This window comes from Lactuca sativa, chromosome 4 (genome assembly GCF_002870075.4).
Source record: "Lactuca sativa cultivar Salinas chromosome 4, Lsat_Salinas_v11, whole genome shotgun sequence".
NCBI classification, from domain to species: domain Eukaryota; kingdom Viridiplantae; phylum Streptophyta; class Magnoliopsida; order Asterales; family Asteraceae; genus Lactuca; species Lactuca sativa.
In genome coordinates, this window is record NC_056626.2 from 231,919,355 (window position 1) to 231,928,249 (window position 8,895).

An 8,895-nucleotide genomic window follows, 5' to 3' on the forward strand; every position below is an offset into this window, starting at 1 on the left:
AGACTATGACATGACCCTTAATGATCTTATCTATTTGCTTGGTGTTGTGGAATCAGCAATGATTTGGAACACCATTAAAGAAAATTTGATTAAAAGAACAACTTCCTAAGTCTTAAATGGACATTGACAATGGTAGCATTGGATATCTAGAAAAAGATTTCTCTTCCCAATGGAAAGGGATTGGCCATAGTCAACTCGGTTGACCAAATGGTAAAGAGAAAGGCTAAGTCTGAGATAGTCTCATGTGCCATTACCAAAGGGTCCATGTGTTTTGTTGCCAAAGGAAGGGACATTGGTTGCAAAGCTGCCCTATTCACCTGAAAGGTCATAAGGTTGATCAAGTCAAGAGGTTTGACTCTACTTCGGGTAAAGTCCACTGTCTAACTCTATTAAGTTCCTATTTGGAGATTCTTATTACATAATGTGAATGGGTCACATGTTGATGTTTTTAAGAATCAAAAGAAAAGATAGGAAGCTTAAAGTAAGTATATGTTGATTCTGATTGCGAAGGTGGGTTTCGATCGCATGGTTTGGTAATCAGAATCTTGAGCTGTTGCTTAAGAGTTGTAATATATTGCTTATGAATAGATAGCAACAAGGTTTTCATGTGGATTGTAAGGATAAGTTTTTCCGCAAAGTTTTAAAATAAAAAAAAGGGTTTTAATTTTATTTATTTTAAAAATATCCTTACAATGGCATCTGTGGAAAATTGTTGCGTATATGTTTTCCGTAATAGCAATATTGGAAAGTGAATTTGATTCCTTGATTTGTGGTAGTGTCTGAACTTACCAAATGAAGAAAGTTTTTCGTCACCCAAGTTTCAATTGGACAGAAACTTGGAATCATACAAGTTGTATTGTATGATGAATGAGAATTTTCATCTTTGAAAATTAAGACTAATTCTTTGATCACATGTATATGTGAGTCAATTGAAGGACTAAGGAATTAAGTACACTGGGTGTGCGCTGGTCAAGGTCCACCACAAAGATTGATTTGTCATGATTTACTAAAGATTAGTAAATATGATTATACTTATGAGGTTAAGTATAATTTTGTAACATTGGAAAGGTTACAATGTATGACAAAACAAATGAGAATAATCAAATTAGGCAGAAAGATAAAAGTTTCTCAAATCTGAAAGGATGGGAGAGTACTTTAGTATCGTATTTCATGATCATCTTAATGATTATGAAACCATATCAAAAATTCATACTCTAAGGACGTCTTAGTGCATTGTTATGGCTAAGAAAAGAGGTCATGAATTGTTGTATTGGTTAAAATCAAGAAGATGAGTCATACTTTGTTCCAAAACAATTCTTAAAGTCATACTCCAAGATTGTAACCTTGAGTGACATAAAGGAAGATTTATTAACACTAGTCAAATGTAAGAGTAAAATGTTTTCTACTCTTGTACATTTGAGATTGGTAAGTTGTGATGTATTGGATGAGACAAAGACCAACTAAGACCAATTGTGTGAAGTGTTAGTCTTGATAAGAATCCGCACTATCCCTTGAATATTTGTTTTGTAAAGGAATGGTTCTTGACTGGGGAAACTTATATGTCAAGGGGACAGTGGGAGCCTTAAATATCCTGAAAGAGTTTCAAGATTTAATCAAGAGTAAAACATGTAATTTATCACTAGCACACGACTTAAGGTTTGCAACCTATCATGTTGACATAATTCTTATTTCTGTACCTACTTCAAATAAGTTGAATTTGCATGTGAGTTATCAGAGTTCAACTTGGAAGCATTGGTGGGCCTTGTGCTACCAAGGTGACAAGAAACTAAGATTGAACAAGTTTAATCCATGTAAGGCTGAATTTGTCACTAACCTTATCTTGTGATTATGGTTTTGACAAATTCATATGGATAGGAAGTTATACACTATAAAATCTAAGTGTCATAAGGTTTCTCTCCGATTCATGAAAATGATGGTGAGGAAACGCTTTCACTAAGTAGATTTTAAGGAGATAGCAGTTGTGTTATTTGCATTTTCAAAAGTCGTTAGTGGAGCGTGTGTGGTTAACCGGCACACTAACATGGACTTGTGAGAAATGGCAAAGGTCTAAGAAATTAAGACTATGATTACGGTATCCCTTTTCATAGTTCTGAAAATTGTTTAGACACACATGTGAGCTATCTACGGAAGGGAGTACGAATCTAAATTTCAGAAGTCCAGCAGATTTCTGGAAATATGTCAGAGCTAGTGGGAGCATAAGTGTTATGCTGATAATCATCATGTTAGTGGGAGCATGATTATTACGTTTAGTGTTGCAAGTTAGCAATGTTAATTATAGAAATTAAAGTTTCAATTCATGAAGTTGCAGGGGTTGAAAAGTTGTTTTGCTATAATTAAAGGAGAGAAAATTATACTTTGTTTCAATTCTAAAGCTTAGATTGAGATTTTAATCATCTTTAGTCAAGAATATATATATATATATATATATATATATATATATATATATATATATATATATATATATATATATATATATATATATATATGAATTCTATGCTGGAATGGTTCAACTTGAAGAAATTCTATATATATTGCGTTTTCAAAATTTGATTATGATTACGGCATCCCTCTTCATAGTTAAATTTTGAAAACATGGCAAATAAAAAATATTGTAGCAAAAGACTTGTCTAGTATCATGTCTTTATGTCAAACATCATGAATCGTGTCCCATATGCTTCGGATATAGGATCGATTGCATGTGCTATAATATTCATCTTTTCTAAATTTTCCAAATGCTTAAGGCATTGAGAAGGGAAAAGTCTAGAACTGGATATGACTAAAGTGATTAAGCAATTATCGAGGACAATATGAGGTTCGCCAAAGATTGGTTGCACAGGGAAAGTTGGAAGTATGATGTAAAGGACCGTATTGACATGTTCTGAAAAGAAGTAATTCTTGTTCGGAAGTGATAGTCAAAATGGGACTATGGAAATGTCTCCATAGGTGGAAGTTATTCAATCTATGTAAGATTAGAAAACCTTAATGCAAGAAGGATGTTCAAAGCAATGTACTTTGAATATGAGACTTCCGTTCCATAGAAGTTGACCTTCTTTGGAATGCTCTGTAATGACTGGTGACAAGGTTTTGGTGACTTTGTGCATAATCATTACAAGAGGAACATTGCATAAAAGTTTAAAATCTAACAGATTTTTTGGTAAATGATAGGAATCGGGGATTCTCACATTTACAATAAGGATTTGGGTTTGTGAAATGAGTATCATTGGAATCATGCTCAATTGATCTATTTCGCAAAGTAAAGATCATAGACAAACATAGTGTGCATACTAGGAGTATGGCATAACTATTGTTTAGAAAACAAAGTGTACATGCTAGGAGCATGGGACAACTGTTGTTTTATTCAAGTATTAAGTTGATTATTTGAAACATTATACAATGAATAATGTGTAATCAATATGGTGATAAATAAAAGGTGGTTTTATTTATATTTAAAAGGGTTCTGAGACCATATTGGATTCGATTATTATTGTGTCTCACTTTGCATGTTTTGACTTCCAAAATAGCTAGGTTATTCTTTCCAAATGACTAAGTTATTTAAACACTCCACAGTCGTTCATATGTTGGAAGTAGGTATGAATCAAGACTGTCATGAATCGAGTTTGTAGATGGCTAAATGGGTTTAGTCATAGCAATGGTTGCTACAACATTCATGAGTGCTCATAAGTTATGAGTATTGGAATAAACCCACGCTCACTTGTATCACTTCATGGAATTTATCTCGAGTGATCGTGAGACGGTAATATCATGTAAATCTTCAAACCTAGAGATATGAGTGGTTACCTATGAGTTGGTTGTGCATTGATTGCACGTAAACGCATCAGTAACTTGATGTTATAAAACGTGCCTTTGTGTACAATTCAACAAGTAGTAGAACAAGCATATGAGTCAAAGTTTATCTGTTCCTTCTAGAAATAGAAGCGATATCTGGGCCCCTTGATGATTTTGTTGTGACCTATGTACCGGCCGGTCAGAACTAAATTGATGTGTTCGATTAAGTTCTTTGTCAAACAAATCGGAAATCGGGAAACAAACTGCTGGACAATAAGTACGACGTTGTTCCATGTATTTGTCCGGCTGATATCATGAGGACAGAGGATTATATGATCACTTATCTAAAATGGTGCTTCATAGTTCAACAGAGTCTTCATAGTTCAACGGAGTTTTCGAGAGCTACGATTGCTGGTTGGTTCCTGAAGTAACATACGCAAATATAGTTATTAGACTTATCCAAGTGGGAGTCTGTTGGATAAGGTGTCTAAGTCCATAACTTATTTGGTATATACTTGACCCGACCCGACAGGGTCCATTTGGGTTGCATCTCATCCAAACTATTTATGGATAATTTTATAAGAGTTATACACATATGTTTATTAATATATTATAAGTTATAATATATTAATATGAGGTTATGTTATTGAATTAGTTTTAGTCTTAAATTAATTATGAATTAATTTAGAGATTAAAAGGAAGACTAATTAGATTATAGGCTATTGGTTTTATATAGTGTGGGCTAATGCTCTTTTGTTGATGGGCTAGGCTTATATGGAAGTCCATGGATGATCCATGGAGCTTTTAACCCATGGATCCTTGGAAAGGAAAGGTCATGGGTTATTAGGGTTTCACCCTAACCATGCACACTATATAAGCATGCTTATGGAGCATGAAATGGAGCCTAGTGTAACTAGTGAACTGGTGTGTGTGTGCTTGTGTGTGGCCGAAAATACAAGTGTGTATTCTCTCTCAAAGTTTTCCAAGAGTTTGTGGTGTTTTGTGATTCCATTTGAGGCATTCACACTATTGGTGCTTGGCCCTCAAACTCCTTAGAACCAAACTCATCAAAAAGGTATGTAATCTCTTCTAACTCTTCTATGTTGAAATGTTCCCCATTCCATGTTAGATAGGTTATAAACCTTGGAAAATTATTATTTTGCATGTATTTAGACAAACATAGATCCAAGGTTTATTAGGGTTGCATGCACACTTAGTAAGTGTTAGATTGCTCAAAACCCAACATAAAGGAACCCTAAGGAAGAGAATGAGGTGCTTAAATTGTGCACAATGTCCCGGATTTAGGGTTTCCCTCTTTAGACCGGACTCGCCGAGTCCATTCTCCGACTCGCCGAGTCGGTCACTTACTCCTCGACCCGGATCCCGTTCGGACTTGCCGAGTTCCTCCTTGGACTCGACGAATTGGCCCTTTAACTTAGGGTTTTCTTTCCTTTCTTGGTCTTTCTGATTATGGGTGTTACAAAGATACTCAGTATTAGATATATTTTTTTGGTGGAACAGACAACTCTACCCAAGAAATCGAAGGTGGCTATGAAGTTACATCTGATGAATATGAAAGTGACAATGAATCAGTTGAAAGTGTTGATGATTGTGAAGGTAATGAATTCTGGGTAATGTTATCAAAAAATTATTGTATATATAAATATAATTTAATTGGAACGGTTTGGATCAAGTTCAGAATCTAAATCAATGAATGAGTGTGTCAACAATGACATTTTATATTCACCTGGTGGATCTTCTAAGCTGTGGAAACCTAGTGTCGCGAAAGAATTTATGCCTGATAATGATGTTACCTTTGAATCACTAACACATGCAATCAACATGTATAGAAAATATGCAGAACTGTAACACCCAGAATCAGAAAGACCAAGAAAGGAAAGAAAACCCTAAGTTAAAGGGTAAACTCGTCGAGTCCGAGGAGGAACTCGACGAGTCGGAGCGGGATTCGGGGATGGGGTAAGTGACCAACTCGGCGAGTCGGCCTCATGAACTTGACGAGTCCGGTCTGAAGAGGGAAACCCTAAACTCGAGACTTTGGGCGCTATTTAAGCATCTTATTCTCTCCATTAGGGTTCCATATAGCCCCTCTCATCCAGAAACCGAAACCCTAAGCCCCATTATTGCTCATTTAAGTTTCTTGCCATTTTTGGGTGATTTGAAGGAAGAAGGAAGGAAGGAACCATTGGGGATTCAAGGGTTTGCAGTAGATCCAGAGTTTGAGGGCCTTTCCAGAGCAATTCAAGGTAAAGAGTCGTTACCTTCCCTCTTTTGCATATAAATCAATCTTGATTGTGAGATTTGGGATTCTTATGCCATGTTCTTGAACCATTTTGAGTTAGAGCCCAAATCTGAAGTTGCTACTTCAGATCTAAGTGTATTCTAGCCTAGAGAGTCATAAAGTATCAGTCTTGGGGGTGTAGGTGAAGCATGGTTGTCTTAAAACCTAGCCCTAGAGTGTTTTGAGCCTAGATCTCCTTAGTTATACGTAAAGTTTGCAACTTTACGTGGGGAGGGGACTTTGGAAGTATGGATCTATGATTTGGAGCCCCTGCATGGCTCGAAAAGCCACTGAATGGATTAAGAACTGAAGTGACTCGGCGAGTCACATGGGTGGACTCGACGAGTTGGATGAAGATGAGCAGGGACTCGACGAGTTGGAAGAACAACTCGGCGAGTCTGTTGAAGAATGCTTTGGACTCGATGAATCTGTTCTTGGACTCGGCGAGTCAAGTCGTGAAACCCCAAACTCTTCAAGTTGAGACTCGGATCAGTGAGTTGAGTGGGGACTCAGTGAGTTGGACAGGATTGGACTCGGAAATCGGTAGACTCGGCGAGTCAGAGGCTAACTCTGCGAGTCTAGTCGCGAATGGAAGGACTCTGAGCATATGAACTTGGCGAGTCAGTAGGCAGACTTGGCGAGTAGGGTTGACCTGGAAGGTTGACTTTGACCAAGAGTTGACCAGTTGACTTCCAGGGGTATTCTGGTAACTATTGGTATTTATTGAGTTCAGTTGTTTAGTGTTGACCACTGGAAGAGTTCGTGTCGGAGGTTGGAGCAGTGTGATCTTATTTCTTCAGCCGACAGTTGCAGGTGAGTCTTCTCACCATACCAATGGGTCTAAGGCACCAAGGCCGACCCATCTTATGTTGTGTGATATGACAGTTAGCTTTATGCTTGGTGGTATGCTGGTAATTATGTGATATGCTAGTTGTCTTTGTGATACTTGCTTGGAAGACCATGTGGGGTAGCCCATGGCATTGGATGTAAGACCATGTGGGGTAGCCCATGGCAGTCCTAGGTAAAGACCATGTGGGGTAGCCCATGGTACACTGGTATAAGACCCTAGGGGTAGCCCATGGCATCCTTACAGGTTTATGTACATGTTATGTGTAGATATTTATGTGATGCATGATATGCTATTTGGTTATATATGGTATTTGCAGGGAAGACCCCGGGGGAAGCCCGTGACATTGGATGTAAGACCATGTGGGGTAGCCCATGGCAGTCCTAGGTAAAGACCATGTGGGGGTAGCCCATGACATTGGATGTAAGACCATGTGGGGGAGCCCATGGCAGTCCTAGGTAAAGACCATGAGGGGTAGCCCATGACACTATTACAGATTTTATGTATGCAGGGCTTATGTGATATATGGTAGCTTTTATAGCTAACAGTATATATGATATGTGTGTAGCTTTTATAGCTAACAAGATATGTGATATGTGGTTTGTATGAATGGTATGCTCTGGGAAACTCACTGAGCTTCGTGCTTACAGGTTTGTTTATGGTTTTAGGTATCATCAATTTGGAAAGGAAGAGCTCGGGTTGATCGCAGTGCACACACCTATGATTTCCACATGAATGATTTTGGGATAAACTCTGATAAACGATTTGATTGACTATGATTTGATTTTTTGAATTAAATGGTATCAATGTTTTAGTTATATTAAAAACGAAATTTTTTCCCCTAATTTTTGGGTCGTTACAAGTTGGTATCAGAGCCTTGGTTTGAGGGATTCAGACATACTTTCAGGTGTGTCTGAACTCAGACTGAGGATCTGGAAGTTTTTTTTAAAGGAAAATGTTTTGAAGGAAAAGTTTTCTAAGAAAAGAAAGGGTGTGGTTCATGCAATCGGCCGAACTTAAGTAAATTTCCCCAGAATACCCACATCTGTTATATGTTATGATTTGGTTATGAATCTGAATATCGCATGCTAGTTAGGGCTAGGAGGGATGCCTTTGTATGCTATATGAGCTCTTAGACTTGCATGCTAGTGCTGAGTAGACAACGATAGATTGGCCTGATATGTGATGTTTGTAGCCTTGGGATGCTGGATGCCATGCTAGAATGAGAATGATTATTGATATTGGTAACTGCTACGTATATGTTTTAAAATTGTATACGGTTAGGATCTCATGGCCATAGAATAATTGGTGCGGCTCTTTTCCTGTTCTGTGTACAATTTGCATGCATAAGGCAGCCGTCAGCAAGGGTGGATGTGGACAACTTGGGTTGTGGTACGCGGTCCGTATATTCTATGATCGTTTGTGGGTCGGAGACTACCCTAGGATGAGCCTAGGATGAGATTAGTGTTCGGAGTGTGTTTGCACGAATGCTGCTTGCTTTGTGCTTTGTGGAACTCATTAGTGATAGGAGTCAGCTACTAAGTGGATGTGACGATATCCAGGAGGTAGATGACTGGCATCATGAGGAGTTCCTCAGCAGCTGATGGCAGGGCGAGGTCTGGAACCTAGGAAAGCCTAGGATATGCTCCAGTGAGTAGTGAGGCGGTTTGGTGTAATTGGTAGCCTAGGGAAAGACCTAGGAGGTGCTTGAGTGGATATTGTGCTGCTGTCTAGCAGACATTTAGTACATCAGGGAAGTAGGTGACTTAGAGGATTTGGGATGATTCCGGAGGAAAGTACGGATAGGTGTGGAAGGTAGTATTGGGCCCGTACTACTGAAAGCACAGGATCCATACTCGAATCGGGGAAAGTCTTGAAGAATCCAAGAAACCTGGGAAAGGAATTCGTGGTTACGAGTGGACTGTGGGGATAGCTACAGTGC